The sequence below is a fragment of the Pogoniulus pusillus genome, chromosome 2 (genome assembly GCF_015220805.1).
Source record: "Pogoniulus pusillus isolate bPogPus1 chromosome 2, bPogPus1.pri, whole genome shotgun sequence".
In the NCBI taxonomy this organism is placed as follows: domain Eukaryota; kingdom Metazoa; phylum Chordata; class Aves; order Piciformes; family Lybiidae; genus Pogoniulus; species Pogoniulus pusillus.
The window spans coordinates 1464249-1487566 of NC_087265.1; the positions used below are offsets into that span (position 1 = coordinate 1464249).

General features: G+C 50.1%; 1 long non-coding RNA gene across 4 annotated transcripts in view; it reads left to right on the plus strand.

The window, feature by feature from the left end:
* Positions 1–23318, plus strand: part of LOC135187473 (uncharacterized) — an 82086-nt gene that overhangs the window by 46068 nt on the left and 12700 nt on the right. The window contains exon 4 of one of the 4 annotated variants that reach the window (XR_010307343.1): positions 6784–6984. The exons of 2 other annotated variants lie outside the window; for them this stretch is intronic. This is a non-coding gene — a long non-coding RNA (uncharacterized LOC135187473). Of the gene's footprint in view, positions 1–6089; positions 6191–6783; positions 6985–23318 lie in introns of those variants that run through there. One more of the 4 variants, XR_010307346.1, reaches the window with a different exon arrangement.

The window sequence follows — 23318 nt, forward strand, 5'->3', positions numbered from 1 at the left end:
TCACCTCCCAGCCTGTGCTGCTGCAGTTTATTATTGCTCCCCAGGGAAGGGCTCTGGAATTTACTGCCTAGGAGAAAAACTGAAATACTCCCCACTCCCACAGCCATAGAATGGTAGGGGCTGGAAGGGGATCTCTGAAGATCATCTACTCCAACTGCCCTGCTGACACAGGCACACCTAGAGCAGTTTGCATGGGATCACTGTGCCCTGGTGGGTTTGGAAGTCCTGCAGAGAAGGAGGCTCCACAACCTCCCTGGGCAGCCTGCTGCAGCCCAGCTCTGCTCTTCCACGAGGCAGCCTAGAGCTGAGCTTTTACTCTTTTTTTTCCCCCTGGCTCAGAGCTCCTCCTCACTCTTGCAGCCCAATGGGACTGGCTTGTGTCTTGCTGCATGGGGACTAACTGTTGGGCCTGTGTGAGGACAGCCCTGCTTTAAATACCACTGATTCTCATTACAGTGGTTTCTTCTGTGCTTCAGGTGGGTTTGCTCTCCAAGGGAAGAGAGGGTGAATGGCTCAGCCCTCACAGTGCAGTGACAGAGTTGCCCCTTGGAGGCAAGGAAAAATGGGGAAAGGGAGGGGAGATGGAGGTAAGGAGGCAGTGGAGCCGAGAACAGGGATAAGAGGGAAGTGGTTTCCCTAGCAACAACAGCACTTTGGATGGTTTCAGACAGGAGTACAACTGGGTACAAAGTACCTGATTAAAATTTATTGCAGGGGATAGAAGCAGTGCAAGCCATAGCAGATGCCAGGTGTGAGCAGAGGATGGTGCTGGGGGATTTCTGTGTTGTCTGGGGTATCTTCCATGCACTTGAAGGAGAGGTTTGGGAAGTGGGTGAAGGTTACATGACCAAACTGAAGGCACAAGAAGTCAAACTGAAGTGTGTGTCCTGAGTTCAAAGTTTAGGGAAAACACCAAACTGCCTCACAAAAGAAAAAAAATGAAGTAGGAGAATCTTCTCTTGAGATGGCCCAGCTTTGGCAATGGCAGCTGCCAACTGTGCTCCTGTGCTGCTCTTCATGTGCTGATGGTTGGGGTTTTGTCATTTATTAAGGGGATAAAGAAATATCCCAACCAAATAAATATCCTTCTTGTGCTGGGCACCGTCCTGCTGGAGAGCAGCTCCACGCAGAAAGAGCTTAGAGTGCTGGTGCACAGCAAGTCCTGCATGGGGCAGCAACAGCCCTTCAGGCCAAGAGGGCCAGCAGCATCTGGGGCACCGCAAGAAGAGTGTCCAGCAGGGCAAGGGAGGTTCTGCTGCCCCTCTGCTCTGGTGAGACCACCCCTGGAATACTGCGTCCAGTTCTGGGCTCCCCAGTCCCAGAGAGACAGGGACCTGCTGGAGAGGGTCCAGTGGAGGCTATGAGGATGGTTGGGGAACACGAACATCTCTGCTGTGGAGAAAGGCTGAGAGCCCTGGGGCTGTTGAGGCTGGAGAGGAGAAGGCTGAGAGGGAGATGATCAATGTCTATAAGCAGCTGAGGAGTGGGTGCCAGGATGAAGGCTCCAGGCCCTGTTTGGTGGTGCCCAGTGACAGGACAAGGCACAAGCTGGAACCCAGGAGGTTCCACTTCAACACAAGGAGACACTTCTGTATGGTGAGAGTGTTGGAGCTCTGGAGCAGGCTGCCCAGAGAGGCTGCGGAGTCTCCTTCTCTGGAGACTTTTCAATCTGCCCTGGATGTGTTCCTGTGTGCCCTGCTCTGGGTGATCCTTCTTTGGGAGTGAGCTTGGGCTCAATGATCTCTGGAGGTCCCTTCCAACTCCTAACATTCTATGATTAAGCCAAAACCAGTTGCTTCAGCTTCTGGTAATGCTGTGTGCAGTGGCAAAAGAACTGCTGTTAGTATTTAACCCTCTGCTTTCTCCCAGATGTTTTCTGCTTTTAAGTCACTTAATTAACCCTGGATTATTTGGAGTAGTTTGAGTAATGTTTGGCAAGTGCTGGTTTGAGCTGCAGCAAGATGCTCATTTCCTGAATGTGGATACCTAAACCATCCTACAGAGGCAGGAGTGTCCCTCTTAGGTGCCGAGGCTAAATGTCAGTTTGGTAGTCGTGGGCTTTTCTCCGTGCTTGAGTTTCCTCATCTGTAAAATGCCTCACGGAGATGGTGCAAGATTTACTTCTGTGAGGAACAGAAAATGTTTTGAGCCACTTGTGTGGCTCTGTAAACACAGTCCACTGTTAGAAGGAGAACTTCCAAACTCCAGAGTGTTGTCTGAAGTCTTGAGTCTTCAAGGCTGGGCTCAGGAACTTAGACAATGCTCTTTCATGCAGTATTCCCATCAGAGCTGCCTTTTGTGAGCCTGCTGTGGTGCACAGAAAATGTCTGCTGTGAAACCCAGCTGAAAGTCAGGCATTGCCTGCTCCAGTTTGGTTTCTGGGTCTCTCAGATGCTGCGGCTCAGAGGTGACAGGAGGAGTAGATGCAGAGCTCAGCTGAGCTGTGAAGCACAGATCATGAAATAAAGATCTGAGTTCTTGTTGGAGCAGACTGCCCAGGAACTGTGGAATCACAGGAAAACTCAGTTGGTCTTTCTAACAGTAGCAGGAAAACTCATTTGGTCTTTTTAAGGAGCTAATACTCTGCATGAAGGGAAGGGGGTTTTGCAGTGACGGCGTTGTCCTAGCAAACTCATCCTGTGCTCAGGTACTCAGAAGTCATTGACAAGTTCCCATGGGTTAGTGAAGGTTAACAGGATGCAAGAGCTCTGAGTAGCCAGCAGAGAATCTTAGAATCCCTGTGTTTGGAAAAGACCTTTGAGATCATTGAGCCTAGTGGTTATTTAGCTCAGCTAAGTCTGGTGCTAAGCCGTGGCCCCCAGCAGCACATCTCTGTGTCTTTTTAACACACCCAGGGATGGGCACTCAGCCACCTCCCTGGGCAGCCTGTCCCAGGGTTTGAGAACCCTTTTGGCTAAGAAGTTTCTTCTGCTATCCAACCTAAGCCTCCCCTGGTGCACCTTGAGGCCATTTCCTCCCCTTCTGTCACTTGTTAGCAGGGAGAGTGCAGGGTGCTGCATGGGCTTGCTGTGACCCAAGTGCAGGACCTGGCATTTGGCTTTGTTGAATCTTGTGCAGCTGGCCTCAAACCATTCAAGTTGTTGGCAGAGAGAGTGATTGGCATTGGAATGGGCTGCCCAGGGAGGTGTTGACTCACTGTCCCTGGAGGTGTTGAAGCCAAGCCTGGCTGGGGCACTTAGTGCCATGGTCTGGTTGATTGGCCAGGGCTGGGTGCTAGGCTGGGCTGGGTGAGCTTGAAGGTCTCTTCCGACCTGCTTGAGTCTATTCTATTCTGTTGATCTAGCCTCAGACCATTGATGCAGCCTGTCCAGATCACTCTGTAGAGCCTTCCTACCCTACCACAGACCAGCACACCCTCCCAGCTTAGCATCTTCTTCTCTGGAGACCTTCCAAACCCACCTGCATGTGTTCCTGTGCAGACCACCCTGGGTGCTCCTGCTCTGGCATGGAGGTTGGACTGAACAATCTGTGGAGGTCCCTTCCCACCTCTAAGGTTCTGTGATTCTGTGATCTCCTGCAGACTTCCTGAGGGTGCCTCAATTCCCTCCTCCAAGTCATTGGTAGAAACTGGCCCCAGAGTGCTCCCTTGGGAACACCACTGCTATCTGACCATCAACTGCTTTCCACTCTGTTCTATAGCTCCTTGGGTAAAGACACAGGCAGGCTCTGAGCCAGTCACTGCCTGCAGGCCATATCTGCATGTTTTCAGGGTATGTTTCTTTGATGAGGTTGGTTTTGTTTAGAAAGAAATAGATGAAAGCTGCTTAGAGGTGCTGCTTCCTCCTTTTACTAACACTGAGAGCTCTGAAAACAGCTGCTGCTTTGATTTCCCTTTTGTTGTGCACTTCAGCAATTCTCTGCCACCATGTTCAAAACAAAACCAGAAACAAACAAGACAAAAAACTCCAAACCCCAAGAGAGTGTTGCAATTGGCTAAATTAATATGGTGACCCTAAAAGAGCAGAGTTCCAAACAATGGAGTTCTCTGCTCCACAGTCTGTTCATTATGGGGATAGCTAACACTGTAAATATTCCCTAAATCCTGCTCCTTGTGCTCAGCAAGGAACCAGAACCAATCATGGAATGGATCAGGCTGGAAGGGACCTCAGAGCTCATCCCCTCCACCCTCCCCACCATGCCCACGAACACCTTTCAACTACACTCAGCTGCTCAAGGCCTCATCCAGCCTGGCCTGCAGCACCCTCAGCAAGGAGGCAGCCACAGCCTCCCTGGGCAGCCTGGGCCACACTCTCACCACCCTCACACACAACAACTTCCTCAGCTCCACTCTTACCCTGCTCTGTCTCAGCTCCAAACCGTTCCCCCTTGTCCAATTGCTTTAGTTACACAGAGAAAGGAAATTCAGACCCTGCATACAGATTCACACAATGGTTTGGGTTGGCAGGGACCTTAAAGAATACCTCCATGGATGAGAGCATCCACAACCTCCCTGGGCAACCTGTTCCAGTTTCTCCTCACCTTCACTGTAAAGAATTCCTTCCTCATCTCCAGTCTAAATCTGCTCTCCTCAAGCTTCAATCCATTCCCTCTTGTCTCCTATCACTACAAGCCCTTGTAAAAAGTCTCTTCCTGGCTCTCTTGTAGGCCCTTTCAGGCACTGGCAGCAGCTCCAAAGTCTTCCTGGAGCCTTCTCCTCTGCAGGCTGCACCCCCCCAGCTCCCTCAGCCTGTGCTCACAGCAGAGCTGCTCCAGCCCTTGCAGCATCTTTGTGACCTCTCTGGCCTCAGTTCACAGCTCTGTGTCCTCCTTCTGCTGGGGACAGCAGCCCTGGAGGTGTACTTGAGGTACTTGTATTTGAGGCAGGGTCTCACAGAGCAGAATAAAAGGGCAGAATGCCCTCTCCTGCCCTGCAGACCACATTCCCTTGGCTGCAGCCTTTTTACCAGGCTCCTTGCGCAGCGAGTTTGAAATGAATGCAGCTGCAGGTCCCTTCCCTTCGGAATAAGTAGGGAGCATCCTGCCTCTACAGCTCCTAGCCTTGCCTGGTACCATAAAGCAACTGTGCCGTGAGGGACTTCAGCTTGCAGGGTGTCACTTCCCACCATCAATAATCCTAAATATTGAGTGGCTTGTTTATAATGCCAGCATTAATCCTGGGGTGGAGGCAGCCCCACACTGTACATCAAAATCCTAGGGGAGGGAAGGCAAAGACATTTGTCATGGCAGGAGGAAGCATTTGATATGACAAATACTTCATAAAATTAGAAAAGCCTTATCACTTCCAGGATGGATCACCCTGCCTTGTCCCTGCCCTGCTGTGCTTTGCATTCCGCCCGCTGATGCCTCCTGCTTCAGGCACATATTTCACTGCCCTCCTTAGCTCTGCTTTGCAATCTTCCCCCTCCCCTCGTCTGTATTTTCTTTTTCGGGGGGTGCAGTTACAAAATTCTTGCTGATCACTCATCTTTAAACTTGGTTTTGGAAGTGTTGAGTGGTTAATTTGAAGCGTGCTTAAAGGTAACACTTCAGCTCAAATTGCTGCTCTGGGGTTTGTGGGGAGGGGAGAGGAAAACTTTGTTTTCTACCCTGTCTGGTTTTCTCCTCCAAGAGCACCAGGGAAAACAGATCTCTGGTACAATCCACACACACATGACAAGGAAAGATAGTGGGTTTTTCCCCTCAGTAATTTATCACCTTCTGTATGATGGAAAGCCTGCTTTCCAACAAGCACAGAAAACCCACATACCCAGCCCTGAGGCAAACTCACACTCAGCAGAGCTGAGCAACTGAATGGCTGAAAGACAGCCTTATTTTGCTGTGCTTCTGGTGGACCTTGGTCTGCTAGGTAGGCATTCTGATGAGGAGGCTAAGGTGTAATTATTCTCTGGTTTCTGGTGGGTTTTGGAGGGGGGGAAAGATGTTATTGAGTTGAAAAATCTGTTTAGACATTTCCTAACAGATCTGAAATGAGCACCATTTTCTGGTGTGTTTTCATGCAAGCAGAATGTGATATGTCATCCTGACTGCAACAGAGAACCAGATTTCTAAACAGATGCCATTTGTCTTATCATTACTGTATTCCATTCTGTATCACCTCCCTTGGACAGAGAGACAAAACTTCCATCTCCATGTGCAAAGCCTCCTACCTGAGATGCACTCTGCTCTGCAAACAGCACTCGTGGGGCACAGAAGCCCTCCTGTGCCAGCCTCCAATGCCAGGTGCTGAGGTTTTGGCAGGTATGACTCAGTGATTGGACAGGGCTGGGTGAGAGGTGTTAAGCTGGACTGGATGGGCTTGGAGGTCTCTTCCAACCTGGCTGATTCTATGATCTGTTCTCATCGTAGGCTTATCACTGAGTCACGATCACAGAATGGCTTAGGGTGGAAGGGACCTCCAGAGATCATCTACTCCAACCTGCCAGCCTGGATTGGTGACCCAGCTGCAGGACCCTGCACTTTGACTTGTTGGAACTCCTGTAGTTGGTTCTGGCCCACTTCACCATGAGGGTGGTGAGACACTGGACCATGTTGCCCAAGGTGTTGGAACCCCATCTCTGGAGGTCTTTGAGGCCAGGCTGGATGTGGCTCTGAGCAGCCTGATCTGGTGTGAGGTGACAGGGGGCTGGAACCGGATGATCCTTGAGGTCCCTTCCAACCTTGACAGTTCTGTGGTTCTCAAGCCCATCAAGATCCCCTGGATGCCATCCCTGCCCTCAAGTGATTCCAGTGCACCACACAGCTTGGTGTCACTCTTATCTTTGCAGAGGGTGCACTCAATGTCATTGTTTGTGTCACTGACAGAGATGCTAACCAGGACTGGACGCAGGACAGATCACTGAGGAGCTCCACTTGTCATTGGTCTCTGCCTGACATGGAGCCATTCATTAATAACAGCCCTTTGAGTCCATCCATGGACTTCCTTGGCATGGGGCTGCTGAGGTTCTGGCAGCTATCCCTTGGTGTTTGAACTTTCACATCCCAGCAAAGCCTTCCAGTAGAAGCAGAACTGACAGCTCTGGCCATCAGGTGATCTGTGAAGCACTCTGCTTCAGCTGAGATGGCTGCAGAGCTTCCGGAGGCAGCAGAAAGTCGCTGTAAATGCCATCATCTTGCTCAGAAGAGAGATGCTAATTAGAATTGTCAATCAGGGATTGATCACTGCCTCCTGAACTGCACAAGATGTTGCTGCATCCAAGCCACTGTGTTGTCTTAAGGGTGCAGGGAACTGCAGCCTTCAGCTCCTTGCTGTCAGCAGGATTCAGGGAGCCAGGGGCTGTTCCCCCACTGCAGGCTGCTCAGCAGCCCTTTTGAGAACACCTTGGGCACGGTGGGCTTTACAGGCTGCTGAGAAAGGAGGGCTGTGCTCTAATGTCTGCAGCTCAGACTTGCTTCTTTTAACCTTGGAGCAATACATTGTTCTGTCCTGCAGGCACCCTCATTCCCTTGGGTTTTGGATAAACGCAGAGAAGGAAAACAGTATTGGAGAGGTTCTTCCCATGGCCTGTGGACATTTATTCCCTAAGCTTTACCTCTTGATTTTTGTTTAGATTCACTTTGGTCACGGAATCATTGAACATGACTCTGGTCCTATGATCCTGTGGTTCTGTGACTCTGGTCCTATGATCCTGTGGTTCTCTGACTCTGGTCCTATGATCCTATGGTTCTGTGACTCTGTCTCCCCAACCACCTGCAGATATCCAAAAGGAGACTGCTTGCAGCCTGCTCGGAGGGGCTGGCAGTGCCATGTGGCTGCTGAAGGCCACAAGGCGTTGAAACAGTTGCATCCAAATGACCTGTGTTTCTCCAAGTGACCCTCCTGTATCAATCAAAGCATCTGCCGTGTGCCTGGGAGGAAGAAGCTGCAGGAAGGGAAAGACTTTGGGTGGCAGCCTGCTGTGGCAGGGCACCATCAGCTCTGCCGGGGGAGACAGCGAGCAGCCGGAGTGGGTTTGTTGGAAGTGGAAGCTATTTGATGAACAACTTTGCCTTCAGCTGGTGTGGGATTAGGGACTGCTGAAGTACCTGAGAGAAGGCAGAATTAGCCTGTAAGTCGATTATCCTTGGATCCAAGTGTTGCAGAGTAATGTAGGTGTGAAGAGACCCCAGGAGTTCTCAAGTCAGACCTCCTGCCCTAGCAGAGGCAGCTCTGGGTTCTGACACGTGTGCTCAGGGCTTGATCCACTTGGGTCCTGCAAAGCTACAAGGCTGAAGGTGGTGTGGCAGGGCTGGGCAAGCTGCTGCCCTGCCTGACTGCCCTCGAGGGGGAAAATGTTTTCCTCCTAAGTGCTCTGACTCATTCTCCTTTGGTTTTGAGAGATGAGCGTGGTAAACAAGAAGGTGATGGTGACAGCGTGAGTCACTCCTGACCAAAGATGGAATTTCCTCAGCATACTGTCTTGAAGAGGACAACAAAGCTCATCCAGATGCCAGATGTGTTTTGTGGCAGTTGTGACTAGCCATGGGAAGCAAAAAACCAACCTCCTTTGTGCTTCAGGCTCGTGTGCAGTGTTTGGCAAAAGCAATTCTCAGCCTGCAAGTGTTAGGAAGGTTAATTTCATACAGAATTAATGAAGAGATTCTCTGTCTCATCCTCCCTAATGTTAATCATTCAAAACATCTTTACTTAAGTGACTACTGTCAATTATCCCCTCTAAGAGATGCTGAATAGGTAATTTCTTGTGTACTGACTCTTGTCAGTGTTTTATAAAGCATTCAGCGTCCCATTCAGAAAGGCTGAGTTGGAAAGCACAGAGAAGCCCTGCTGGAGCAGATGGGTTGTGTGGTTGATGCCCTAATGCACTCTCTCAGCTCTGTCTGGTGGCTTCAGCAGGGAGGTGACTTCAGGATTCACCAGTTGGCTTCTCAGAGTAGCACTGGGGACCAGTCTGGGTGTGAAAATCCCAGCAGCAGCTGTTTGGTGGCCTATGAGTGGGTCATGTAATAGCTAAAAGGAAACTCTGAGCTTGCAGAAAGGTCTTTTCTGTCCTTTGATAACATAGAATCACAGAATGGTTTAGGTTGTAAAGCACCTCAGAACTCAGCCAGTTCCAACCTCCTGCCATAGGCAGGGACACCTCCCACTAGAACAGGTCACTCAAGGCATCATCCAAACTGGTCCTCCACAACCTCCCTGGGCAACCTGTGCCAGTGGCTCACCACCCTCACTCCAAAGAACCCTTTCCTAACATCTAATTTCAGTCTCCTCTCTGTCAGTTTAAATCTATTACCACTTGTCCTATCATTGCAAGATCCTTTCAATAGTCCCTCCCCAGCCCTCCTGCAGCCCCCTTCAGATACTGGAAGGTCACTCCAAGGTCTCCTTGAAGCCTTCTCTTCTCCAGGCTGCACAGCCCCAACTCTCTCAGCCTGTCCTCAGAGCAGAGCTGCTGCAGCCCTCTCAGCATCTTGGTGGCCTCTTCTGGGCTGCCTCCAACAGTTCCATGTCCTTGTTGTGTTGGGGGCTCCAGAACTGCACTCAGTACTCCAGCAGAGAGGTTGACCAATTGGAGGTGACCTCTTTTGTGCAGGGAATGTGTCCTTCTAGGCTGAAGTCCTGGAGATGCCTGCTGCTCCACCAGGAAACAGTGGCCCAGGCTAAGAAAGCATCTTTGCTATGCCTTTAACGCCAGGGTCTGATGCCCTCAACATCCACCTATGGCTGAGGCTTTGACTCATGGAAGGGGAAGGAGAAAATGTGAAACCCCACTACATAGTGCTCTTATCAGAGCATTCCACCTAGACAGGTGGGAGGCTGCACCCCAGAGCACTGGGGGGAACAGAGCAAGAGCTACACGATGAGCCCCAGCGGTCCAGCTGAGATTTAGTGGCACCTCATGGAAACGGACATTAATCCTTAGGCTGCCTGCAAACTTCCCTTTCACAAGTCCAGCTTCTGACCTGTATTTAAGGAGATCCTGACCATGTCATCTTTCCATCAGTCTCTCTCCCTTTTGCCATCACATTTTCCTTTGAGAACAATCTGACCAAGACCCAGAGCTGAGGAATGTGTGACAGTGCCCTCCTGGAGCTGCATCCACACATCAGGGAGACTCCTTTGGATTTCAGCATAACTTTAGACCAGCAACATTTCCATAACAGGTTTTAAAAGCAGGTTAAGAATCTACCCTCCCCACTCCTCCATTCCCCAAAGGCAGCAAAGAGTCTGAAGACAGAAATGACAGAAATGAAACACAGCTTTAAAACACAGCCCACAGACGTTAGCTTTCACTCCAGACCATCCCTCATGGAGGGCTGCTCAGAAAGCCATGTCTGAAGTAAGGGGAGTGTTGGAGCAGCCTCTTACAGCCACTGTGTGCACTTCTTTGTCAGCCATTCCTGCATGCCCAGGAAATCTGACTTCCATGGGACAAATCTCTGGCTGAGGTGAGGTTCTATTGCTGTCTTTAGTTTGGTGTGTGTACAGAAAGTCTTTAGCAGAGGTTGGTGTGGGCAAAACCATGGCAAAGCAGCTACTCCAGTTCCCTGAGTGAAAGGTGTTCAGTTATTTGCTCAATACAGCTCTGCATTTGAGTGGTGCCAGGACAGATTTCTTCTTTCTCAGAAGAAATCCTGCCTCTTAGGGGATGTGGTTTTCCAGGTCCTGCTTAACTTTCAGAGAATATTTTTATGCCACTGATACATTGCTGGCATGAGAAATGGAGCTGCAGAAACCAGGGCAAAAAACAAAGGTGGAGGAGAAGAACAAGAAGGAAAGAGGAGGAATAAAGTGAAATCAGCAACTAAATAAATAACAGGGCGAGGGGGAAAGGAAAAAAAGGCATCTCAAGTGCTTGAAGATAGAGGCTTGAGTAGGAGGTGGCAGGTTCAAAACAAACAAGCTATAAACAGTGGGGTAGGCTCTGAAACTTCTGCTAGAGAGTGTGGGGGACATTTGTGCTCTGTTCCCACTGCTTTGGCACAGCAAATTCCATCCACATGCTGCCCATGGCTGGCTGAGGTGTCCTGAGCAGAGAAGAGACAAGCAAAAGGCACAGCAGGGAGGCTTTAAGCTCAGGTAGATGCTAGACACATCCACTGAAGAAAAGTCCCCTGTGGGTAAGGCCTGATTTGGAGATCACATCTGGTGGGGGGGTGGGCAAGGGCAGGCTTTGGCCTTTGCTTGCTGTTGGAGATGGGACTTGGGTTCTGGCACTGTTGCTCTGGCCCTGTGGGGCTGCTCCTGTATCAGGAGGCAGGCAGTGCTGGCAGAGATCCCTGCTCAGTGTAAGCTGCAAGGGGAAGGTTATAGACTCTAAAAAGATAGAATCACAGAACCAACCAGGTTGGAAGAGGCCTCCAACCTAGCACCCAGCCCTGGCCAATCAACCAGACCATGGCACTGAGTGCCCCAGCCAGGCTTGGCTTCAACACCTCCAGGGACAGAGACTCCACCACTTCCCTGGGCAGCCCATTCCAATGCCAATCACTCTCTCTGCCAACAACTTCCTCCTAACATCCAGCCTAGACCTGCCCTGGCACAGCTTGAAGGCTGTGTCCCCTTGTTCTGTTGCTGGGTGCCTGGGGGAAGAGCCCAACCCCACCTGGCTGGGGTGGGGGTGGGTGCAAGCAGAGCCAGGAGGTTTCCAAAGGGTTAACATCCATTTCTTCTTACTCTTCTCTTGTCACTTGACTTCCCTGGCTTTCAGCAACTTCCCTTCCTGCCAGTAAGGTGGCTTCCAGTTGCTGCCTTCTTTATGACATTGCTGAAACCCATCATTCTCCTTAAGTACACTGCTGTCCTTATGGCTCCCTAGGCAGGAATTAGCTCTCACCCCTCACTAGTTAGGCTGCTGCTGTGCTCAAGTATAGGTGGTGCTAATCCTCTTCACTCTGAGGAATTCCTAATGTTTGCCTGGATCATATGCAAGGTTTTCTTTGGAACATGAGATTGATCTCTCTGAGCAACATGCATTGGTCAAAAATGTTTGCAGCTCTGCAGTTCAGCTACAGCAAAGTCACTGTTTGCTTTCTGCTGAGACGCCATAAGGCCATGCTGGTGGGATTGACCAGCAACACCTCAGTGCAGGTCCTCAGCTCCAAACCACTCCCCCTTGGCCTGGCTCAGACCCCCTCAGCACAAGTCCCTCTGCAGCCTTCCTGCAGGATCCCTTCAGGCACTGGCAGGCAGCTCTGAGGTGCCCCTGGAGCCTTCTCCTCTGCAGGCTGCACCCCCCCAGCTCCCTCAGCCTGTGCTCACAGCAGAGCTGCTCCAGCCCTTGCAGCATCTTTGTGGCCTCCTCTGGCCTCACACCACAGCTCTGTGCCCTCCGTCTGCTGGGGACAGCAGCACTGGAGGCAGGACTGGAGGAGGAGTCTCAGCAGAGCAGAGTCAAGGGGCAAAGCTTTATTTTTACCTGATTCTTGTTTCTTTCTATTGGTGAAAGATAGGAAATGGCTGAGCACATCACATCTCAAACTGAAAAGGACACTTATGGTGCATAAAGTCATAGAATAGAATTCATAGAATCAGCCAGGCTGGAAGAGACCTCCAAGCTCATCCAGCCCAACCTAGCACCCAGCCCTGGCCAAGCAACCAGACCATGGCACTAAGTGCCCCAGCCAGGCTTGGCTTCAACACCTCCAGGGACAGCAACTCCACCACCTCCCTGGGCAGCCCATTCCAATGCCAATCACTCTCTCTGCCAACAACTTCCTCCTAACATCCAGCCTAGACCTGCCCTGGCACAGCTTGAGACTCTGTCCCCTTGTTCTGTTGCTGGGTGCCTGGCAGCAGAGCCCAACCCCACCTGGCTACAGCCTCCCTGCAGGTAGTTGTAGAGCGCAATGAGGTCTGCCCTGAGCCTCTTTTTCTCCAGGCTGCACAGCCCCATCTTGCTTTTCAAGATGCCATCTCTACTGAGACTAATTATCAGAGTTGGGCATCTTTGCTGTGCTGTAGAGTTCCTGTTGCACTGTAAGAGATGCAGTGCTCCAAACACAAGGAAGTGTGTTCCAAGGTGCCGCAGCTGACATGCAACCAGGATGTGCCTGTGGAGCAGAACCTCTTTGCTCTGCTGCTCCAAGACAATTGGCTATGATTTGAACATGCATGGAATGCAATGATGAGCTGGGTGTTTGATTTCACATCCAGAGTGAGAGAACCCCACAGAGTTTGGCAGTGAACAATTTGAGCAAGTTTGTGCTTTGCAAGCCTTTCTAACTAGTCCTTTGAAGCAGGGCTGCATCACAGAGGAGGCTTTATCACCCGCTGCATGAGGGAGTTCAGCTGCTTTTAGTGCAAGTCTAGGGGGCTGTTTACCTCTGATAAAATCACAAGGTAATATATACAATAATGTCAAAGTTTAACTATCCAAACCGTTGTTAATTACCCACTTCTAGATGATTATTAGGGGGGAAAAATATAAGTTAAAAAGGAAAAAAGAAAAAGACAGTTTCCTTGCATGGAAAACTTGGAAGGAGTTGGAAGTGAGAACAGTATAAGAGTGCCTCCAAGTGGCACCTGCTTGGATTCCAGTCCAGAGCAAAACTTGAAACAGGGTCACAGAATGTTAGGGGTTGGAAAGCTCCTCAGAGATCAACCAGTCCAACCCCCCTGCCACAGCAGCATCACCCAGGGCAGGGCACACAGGAACACAGCCAGGTGAGCTTTGAATGGCTCCAGAGAAGGAGACTCCACAGCCTCTCTGGGCAGCCTGCTTAAGGAACTTATTTGTAGAACCAAGCTGAAGCAGATTCTTTGATCTTTGTCCTCTTATCCATTGCTTTCCTTGCCCCACCACAGACATTTCTATATACTGGTTACTGAGACCTGCTGTCTGTGATAGTAAGCAACCACAAGAGAAGGGAGTTCAGGGCACCTCAGTGAGCTCAGAGATGTGCTTGCTTCCTACACTTGCAGTCAGATTAGCTTCAAGAATCATAGAATCATAGAAATGGTTTAGGTTGGAAGGGACCTCAGAGCTCAGCCAGTTCCAGCCCCCTGCCATAGGCAGAGACAACTCCCACTGCAACAGGTTGCTCAAGGCCTCATCCAACCTGATCCTGAGCACCTTCAGGGAGGTTGTGGAGCACAGAATCACAGAATGTGATTGAAGATCTGTGCTTCCATCCTCCACAGCCTCCCTGGGCAACCTGTGCCAGTGTCTCAGCACCCTCACTGCAAAGAACCCTCTCCTAACATCTAGTTTGAATCTCCCCTCTGCCAGTTTGGGAGTTAAATTAAGCTCGTGGGCACAGCATGCCATGGCATCAGCCTTTCCCTGGCACTGCCTCTGCAGACATGCTGTTTTCCTTTGGGTTTGTGCTGCCTTCCCAACGAGGGATCTGAGCAAGGGCCAAGTGCCAGGCTCAGATCTGCACTGTGTAGGGCTTGGCTGGGCTGTGCCACGCACTCAGGCTGCGCTGCTGCCATTGATGCCCATGCGAGGAATTAGGGCAGCCTGTGCCACAGGGAGACTTCTGCAGCTGAAGGCAAATGAAGTGCAGAGACTGACTGAAAGGGAGGATCTGTGGATTCAGGGAGCTGTGATGTGTCAGTGCTGAAAAGGCTGGAAGAGCCTAGCACAGGATGGGGAATGTCGCAGGCATGGTGGTGAGCTGGCAGAGCACGGGAATAAAGAAAGGATTGTGTCATCCTGTGCTGTCATCCTCTGCTGTCATCCTGTGCTTTCTGAGGTCTGGGCTTTGCTTACACCAAAGGAGCAGTTTAATTTCAGACCCTTTTTGGTTCTGAAACTCACTGGAGCTAGAAGAAAATGTGTTCAAAACGTCAGAAGGAAGAGCACTGCTGCGGCAGTGAAGTTGTGGAACTGACTGTCTCAGGAGGCTGTGAGGACAGACAGCATCAGCCTGTTGAGAGAGGGATTAGAGAAATCCACGGATAACAAGTCCACAGAAACATACTGAGGGAAGGGATCAGCCAGAGATGTCTGCACTAACATCTCTAATCCAAGACATGCCATGTTGGAGAGGACTGCAGACCACGGCAGGCCGGGCAGGCTCTCCCAGCTGGGCTAGCTGGATCAAGGCTCTACCCAGTGAGGAATGCCTCTTGCCCTTGGCAGAGATGATATCCCATGTGTTGAAGGGAATTGGTTCCTGGCTGGCTTATGTCTTTATTTTTCTCTGCTAGGGAATCTGCAACTCTCTAGTCCTGAAATTTTCATCACCAGAGACAAAAATCACTCATAGCAAGAAAACTTTACATGGCATTCAAGAGTGACACAGAATTATCCATGGGAACAAACCCACAAGTTCCATGAGCTGTGTGTGGCTCTTTCAGAGAGGTGTCTGAAGTTTTTTGCACCCTTTTTAAAGATGGGAGTACTTTGATACCTGCAAGAAAATAACTGTCTAAAGAAACCTACTAATTTAACTCATTTTCCATGACTGACAGATCCTAACACCCACAACCAACGTGTAGCTGCTTAATGGCAGTTTACAGGTAGATTAGAAGCAGGCAGATAATTGGCAGTGACTCCAGCATGGAACAGTGTAGCATGCAGCCAGCCTTCCCTGGAATAAGCAATCTGTTAGAGAGAAAATCAGCTGGTAGGCTTTAGAAGAAAAACACCTCTTTTGCCTTGCTGGGGGTTTGGGAAGGTCTTTACACAGACAGTAACATTTAGAAGCACTTCTCTTTACAGCTCTGCCTCCTCATTACCTTGTTGGGGATTCAATGTAGACGTGAAATGATGGCACCAACAGCACAGCCTGGGAAAACACCAATGCACATAGCACAGAGTCACAGTGTTAGGGCTTGGAAGGGACCTCCGGGGATCATCCAGGCCCAGCCCCCTGCCAGAGCAGGAGCACCCAGGGCAGGGCACACAGGAACACAGCCAGGTGGGTTTGAAATTCTCAAGAGAAGGAGACTTCACAACCTCTCTGGGCAGCCTCACAGGGAAAGAGTAAATTTTCCCCTCCTGTTCCCATGGCACCTCCTCTGCTCCAGCTTGCCCCCAGTGCCCCTTGCCCTGCCCTTGGCCACCCCTGGGCAGAGCCTGGCTGTGTCCTCCCGACACTGCCCTGCACATCTTTAGCTCAGCACTGAGGGCAGCCCTCAGGCTGCTCTGCTGCCAGCTGCCAGCCCCAGCTCCCTCAGCCTGGCCCCACAGGAGATGTTCACTGCATCGTTGTGATTCTCACAGAATGGCAGGGACTGGAAGGGGCCTCCAAGGCTCATCCAGTCCAATGCCCCTGCCAGAGCAGGATCTCCAAGGCCAGATCACACAGGAACACATCCAGGCAGGTTTTGAATACCTCCAGAGAGGGAGACTCCACAACCCCCCCCCGGGCAGCCTGTGCCAGGGCTCTGCCACCCTCACAGGGTAAAAATCCTCCTCATGTTTAAATGAAACTTCCTATGCCTCAGCTTCCACCCAGTGCTCCTTGTGCTGTCCCTGGGCATCACCCAGCAGAGCCTGGCTCCAGCCTCCTGGCACTCACCTGCACATATTGGTAAATACTGATGAGGTCACCATAAAGATTGATGAGGTCTCTCTTGTGTTTGTAACCTGCATCAGGATTTGCTCTAAATGAATGATTCACCTGCTTTGCTAAGTTTCCTGTGCCTCCCTTAAAGTGGTTTTTTTGGCTTCTCAAAGATAAATCAGGCTTAGCTCAGGCTGAATTTTATGGGTGATGCTTTAGTTTCTCTTCAACAGCGATTTGCAGTTTGGTAATCCTTGGAATAGCTTTGTCAGAGGGAAGAGCTTTGTCAGAGATCAGTCTGCAGGAAACAGAGAGAAGATTTAAGAGAGCAGCTAAAATAGGGGGAAATTTGGGAAAGCATATCTGAGAAACCCATCTGAGGAGAAAAGAAGATGGGAAATGAGTAAAAGCAGTGCCAGAATTTTCTCTGATTATGTTATGCAGTTTGTGCAGCTGGCAGATAATGCTCCAGACCTTGGTTCGCTGACAGCTTAGAGCCAGCTGAGGATGGGTAGGCAGAAGGTAGCAGGCAGGAGCTGAAGGTCACTGGGTGTGCTGTGTTTGACTTACTGCTGGCATGGAGACTGCTGCCCCGGATGGCAAGTGCTGGAATGGTTCTCACTGCTCAAAAGGAGTTTGCTGCCTTTACATGGGTTGCTTTGTTGTTTTGTTTGTTTTTTTTTCACAATGAGTCAAGAAATAAGAACTAATTATATCACAGGATCCTGGTAGGGGTTGGAAGGGACCTGCAGAGGCCATCCAGCCCCCTGCTAAAGCAGGATCACCTAGGGCAGGTCACACAGGACCACATCCAGATGGGTCTTGAATGCTCCCTGGGCAGCCTGCTCCAGACTCTCACCACCCTCCTACAGAGGAACTTCTTCCTCAGATCCAGTCTAACCCTGCTCTGCCTCAGCTTCAAACCATTCCCCTTTGTACTATTGCTGGACACCTTTATGCAAAGTCCCTCTGGCAGCCTTCCTGTAGCATCCCTTCAGCTAGTGGAAGGCAGCTCTAAGGTCTGTCTGGAGTCTTCTCCAGGCTGCACAGTTCCAGCTCCCTCAGCCTGTCCTGCTAGCAGAGGTGCTGCAGGTGCTGTGCATAAGCAAACAGGTGGTGAGGCAGGGATGAAAGGGCTGCATCTCAGGCGTGCTACAGTAGGCATTTTGCAAGGACAATCTTCTTTCACTTGCTAATTGTGGATTAGGTTTTTTTTCTCCCTTCCTCTCAAGTCCTCTTCAGGAGGTGTCTGCTGGTGTCATCCTGTGCTCACAACATGGTGACTGGCCCAGTTATACACTGGAGAGAGAACAGTGACATTGCCAAGGCCACTGCCATCAGCTGTGGTTTGAGAGTTTAGTGAAACCCTTTAAGCACAATGAGTCTTGAGAGCTCTGGGCCAGGCTGAGCACAGCTAATTTAAGGTGATGTGATTTATGCCTCCGTCAGCTCTTGTCTCAGTAGGTCTTGGAGGACAGGAGTCTTCTGCTGGAGTATTCTCTAATTAATATTACTGCAGAAAGAGAGAATCTGTTGCCCAGTGGTTAGAAAGCAGAGGGAATGCAGGCCACCCATGTTCAAGCATCTGCTTTGAAGCCATCAGATGTTTGCCCTCTGAGCAGCTATTGCAGAAGAGGGAAGCTCCTACTGCTTTGCTGCCCACCACTGCTGGACCTGTGGAGTACCCTCAGCCTCCTCCTCCTGCTTTCTGCCAGCTTCTCTGCCACGCATCAACCTGAGCCTCAGTTTTTGTTCTTTGAGATCATCTTTCAAAGAGCAAAAAGTAAAGAGAATTTGGTGATAGTTACACTCCGTCTCCAGGCGCCCAGAAGATTGCTCTTCTGCCTTTTAAATCTCTTCATTTCCAAAGATTATCTGCTAACCACCTCTATCTCTCTAATCTTATCCAAAAGTGATTGTTCAGAAGTGCTGCAGAAGGCAATAATTCAGAATTAGGGAACTCTTCAGAGAGCAGCTCCAGCTCACAAGTATGTAATGAGTTTAATTTTTTTCTTTGGGGGGGGAGAAGTTAATCTTACTTTTGTGAAAGTACTGCTTCCAGGCCTTCTGCTAGGGGCAGGGCATCCTGCCCCTTGGCTCTGCTCTCCTCAGGCCCCACCTGCAGTCCTAGGTGCAGGTCTGGAGTCTCCAACACAAGCAGGACATGGAAGTGTTGGAGCCAGTCCAGAGGAGGCCACCAAGATGCTGAGAGGGCTGCAGCAGCTCTGCTCTGAGCACAGGCTGAGAGAGTTGGGGCTGTGCAGCCTGGAGAAGAGAAGGCTTCCAAGAGACCTTGGAGTGGCCTTGCAGGATCTGAAGGGGGCTACAGGAGGGCTGGGGAGAGACTACTGACAAGGTCTTGTAATAGCAGGATGAGGAGGAATGGGTTTGAACTGGCAGAGGGGAGGCTGAAACTAGATGTTAGGAAAGGGTTCTTTGCAGTGAGGGTGGTGAGACACTGGCACAGGCTGCCCAGGGAGGTTGTGGATGACAGAAGCACAGAAGGTGATCTTTGATCTTTGTTCACATTGTGTGCTTCTGTGCTCCACAACCTCCCTGGTGGTGTTCAGAACCAGTTTGGATGATGCCTTGAGCAAACTGTCTGAGTTGGAGGTGTGCCTGCCTATGGCAGGGGGTTGGAACTGGCTGAGCTTTGAGGTCCCTTCCAACCTAAACCATTCTGTGAATCTGTGGTTGTTATTAAATAGCATTGCCAGCATGATTCAGCATTAGTCAGGAGTGTCACCACTGCCAAAAATGGTGAGTCAGACTCTACCAGGAGTTAGAGGAGATGGACCCATACAGTCCTTCTGAGATGCCCCTGCAAAGGGCAGTATCCTGATGTGTCACTCGAGTCAGAGCTGCATCTTGTCCCCCCAGGCACAAAGAAATGTGAAGATTTAGTTAGATGGATTTAGAAGTGTCTTTCCACACAGAGTGGTTCAGGCATATTTCACATTTTAAGAGACTGGTTTCCCAGCCCAGATAAAGGTTAACCTCAAAGGGTAGGAAGTAGCTGGAGATGCTGAAGTCTTTCTTCCTGGTTTTCTTTGCTTGGCTCTTCTCTGAGACGCACCACAGAACAAATCAGGTTGGAAGGGACCAAAGTTCATCCAGCCCAATCCTCAGCCCAGCACTAAACCATGAAGGGAGCATCTCCATGTCTTCTCCTAGAGAAATCAGTGCAGTGACTTGGCTGCAGCCATTGCAGTTTGCTTGGATTATTCCCTTCCTTCCATGAAGGTGAGTTGGAAGGTTTCAGGCATGAGGTTTCTTTCCAGCAGCACCCTTGGTGAAGCTTGACTTGATCTTCCCTAGTCTGCTGAACCCTTCTGCTGTAACTTGAAAGCTACCCTGAAACCCTGAAACCTGATGGCTTCCCTGCTTTTGCTCCAAGGAAGCTCAGAGGAACAAAGCAGGAGGGTCCATTTCCCCTGCAGTGCCAAGAGCAGCTGTGGATATGCAGAGCTTTGGAGGCAGCACTGCCAGCTGCACTGCTTGGTCACCTGCTTTCTGTAGCAGTCACTCAAACCTTCTTTTCCAGGTTCTGGCTCAGGTTTCCATGTCTGCAGGAGAAGACCCAGAGGGCATCTCCTCAAAGAGGGGAGCTCTGTGTAAGCAGTTCAGGTGGAGATCAGATCATGCCACAGAGTCTGAAACAGAGGAGGCTGAGGGCAGAGCTCATTGCTGTCTACAGCTGCCTGAAGGGACATTGTGGAGAGGCTGCTGCTGGGCTCTGCTCACAGGGAACTGGAGACAGAAGAAGGGGGAATGGCCTCAAGCTGAGGCTGGGGAGGTTTAGATTGGACATTAGGAAAACGTTTTTGATGGAGAGTGGTTAGGGAGTGGAATGAGCTGCCCAGGGAGGTGTTGGAGTCACCCAGCCTGGCTGTGTTTCAGGGTGGTTTGGATGTGGTGCCTATGGCTATGGTTTAATGTGAGTCCTGTAGAGCAGGGCTCTAGGTTGGACTTGGTGCTCCTGAGGGCCTTTGCCAACCTGCATGTGTCTGTGATGCTGTGTTCCCTCTGAGCAGCTAGATGTAGTTGAAGATGTCCCAGCTCACTGCAGGGGGAAGGGACTGGACAACCTTTAAAGATCTCATCCAGCCCAAAGCCTTCCGCCCTTGTACCATCCACTGCTTCCCCATAGCATCTCTGGATTACCCTGGAGTTTGTGACCATCTGCTTTGGTACTTGCATCTATATTTATTTGTGTACATGTTGGTGAATCTATCTCACAGAGCCAACTATTCCTCAAGTGACACCCCCTAAATGTGGTAGCAGAAGCTTCAGTAACTGAGATAATTCTCACCCACCAATGTGGAGGAAGAACTGGTCCTAGTGCGTTGCTATAGCAATTCTCAGAGGTGTGAATATGGCTTAATAGTGTCATCCTGGAGCACCATCAATCTAAAGTAATGCCTGCCAAACTATTGCCTTCTGAAAATCCCATACTTAAGGGAGTTCATAAAATTGATATGTGTGCAAATGGCATTTAGAAGTTGCACATTACCAACAGTGTGCTCGCTCCCAGCCCAATAAAAATCAGTTGCAAAACTCTTGGTTGGCTTTATGGTGGTGGAGATGAGGCCCAGCCCCTAGCTGTGATTAAGTAGGCAGCCTTGACAATTCATTGAAGAGGAAGATAAAAAGCAATGATCCTATGGAGAACAAAGCTCCTTCTCTATTTATCAACAAATGTGTTCACGATCTTCCATCATTAAATTATACATCAATAACATTGTAAAAGGGAGAGCAAAAGAAACACCAAGTGTCAAGCTAACATCTTTGATGTAAAAACTTGTGCAAGGTGATGAAAAGCAGAGCCCAATATAGCTGCCTAATGAAGTCTGCTAGGTGTACAAAACAGGAGTACCTTTTCTCTACCATATGCCAGCCAGAAGGAACTTGATGGGCTTGACAAATGGGCCAGTGCCAGCAGCATGAGGTTGAACAAGTCCAAAAGAAAGGTTCTGCATCCCAGATCAAATCCAGGCTTCAGGGAGAGTGGGTTGAGAGGAGCTCTGAAGAAAGAGCCTTGGGGCTGTTGGCTGCTGAGCAGCTCCCCAGGAGCCAGCAGTGCCCTCCTGCAGCCCAGCAGGCAGCTGTGTGCTGGCTGCAGCCAGAGCAGTGTGGGCAGCAGGGCAGGAGAGGGGATTGTGCCCTTTGGCTCTGCTCTGCTCAGACCTCACCTCCAATCCTGCCTCCAGTGCTGCTGTCCCCAGCAGACAGAGGGCACAGAGCTGTGGAGTGAGGCCAGAGGAGGCCACAGAGATGATTCCAGGGCTGGAGCAGCTCTGCTATGAACACAGGCTGAGGGAGCTGGGTGGGTGCAGCCTGCAGAGGAGAAGGCTCCAGGGGCACCTCAGAGCTGCTGCCAGTGCCTGAAGGCATCCTGCAGGAAGGCTGCAGAGGGACTTGTGCTGAGGGGTCTGGAGCCAGGCCAAGGGGGAATGGTTTGGAGCTGAGGCAGAAGTTGTTGAGTGTGAGGGTGGTGAGAGTGTGTCCTAGGCTGCCCAGGGAGGCTGTGGCTGCCTCCTGCCCGGGTGTGCTGCAGGCCAGGTTGGATGTTGCCCTAAGCAGCCAAGTCTAGTTGAGCAGCCTCTGGCCATGGTGGGGCCCTTGTAGAAGATGATGAGGTCCCTTCCAGTCTAAGCCATTCTATGCTGGTTCTATAATTAATGCTCCATCATTTACTGCTGTCATTAGCAATGGTTAATTAGTGATCCTTAGCAAAATTGTACATAGAGACTTACAACATTGCTGCAGCTTGTTCTGTGTTAGAGACTAAAAGGTAAGGATTATCAAAACATCTTCAGTCCATGTCAGTTCTAAGGGAAATTCAAATGACTTTGTTCAGAAATCAATACTATTATGGGCTGTTGTTGTGGCAGAGGGACAGCATGGAGGGCACAAGGCATTAGGCTGCTGGGTCTCTGGGGTCTATTTATAACAAGCAGAAATTATGGCAAAGACTTAGGGTTTGGTTTTTAACTTCTCTTAAACTGGGTGTGCTGCCTCATTTATTCAGCTGGCATCAGTGACATTCTCTACACTTTAGGGGAATTGGGAAGCCTGCAGTGGCATTTTGGTCACTAATAATGGATGTTACTCCTTGTTAGTCTCTTTAGAGTAATAAGGTTATGGCTATGGGGCAGGATTTCTGAAGTTGGTACTGTATAACTAGAATGTTCCAATGAATGTTCCAAACTAAGGGGCTCCACTGTTTGTTCCCAACTAAGATGCTGCACTGTTAGTTCCCAACTAAGATGCTGCAATGTCAGCTTCCAACTAAGATGCTCCACTGTTAGTTCCCAACTAAGATGCTGCAATGTCAGCTTCCAACTAAGATGCTCCACTGTTAGTTCCCAACTAAGATGCTGCAATGTCAGCTTCCAACTAAGATGCTCCACTGTTAGTTCCCAGCTAATATGCTGCAATGTCAGCTTCCAACTAAGATGCTCCACTGTTAGTTCCCAGCTAATATGCTGCAATATTAGCTTCCAACTAAGATGCTGCAATGTCAGCTTCCAACTAAGATGCTCCACTGTTAGTTCCCAACTAAGATGCTGCAATGTCAGCTTCCAACTAAGATGCTCCACTGTTAGTTCCCAACTAAGATGCTGCAATGTCAGCTTCCAGCTAAGATGCTCCACTGTTAGTTCCCAACTAAGATGCTGCAATGTCAGCTTCCAGCTAAGATGCTCCACTGTTAGTTCCCAACTAAGATGCTGCAATGTCAGCTTCCAACTAAGATGCTCCACTGTTAGTTCCCAACTAAAATGCTCCACTGTTAGTTCCCAGCTAAGATGCTGCAATGTCAGCTTCCAACTAAGATGCTCCACTGTTAGTTCCCAACTAAGATGCTGCAATGTTAGCTTCCAGCTAAGATGCTCCACTGTTAGTTCCCAACTAAAATGCTCCACTGTTAGTTCCCAGCTAAG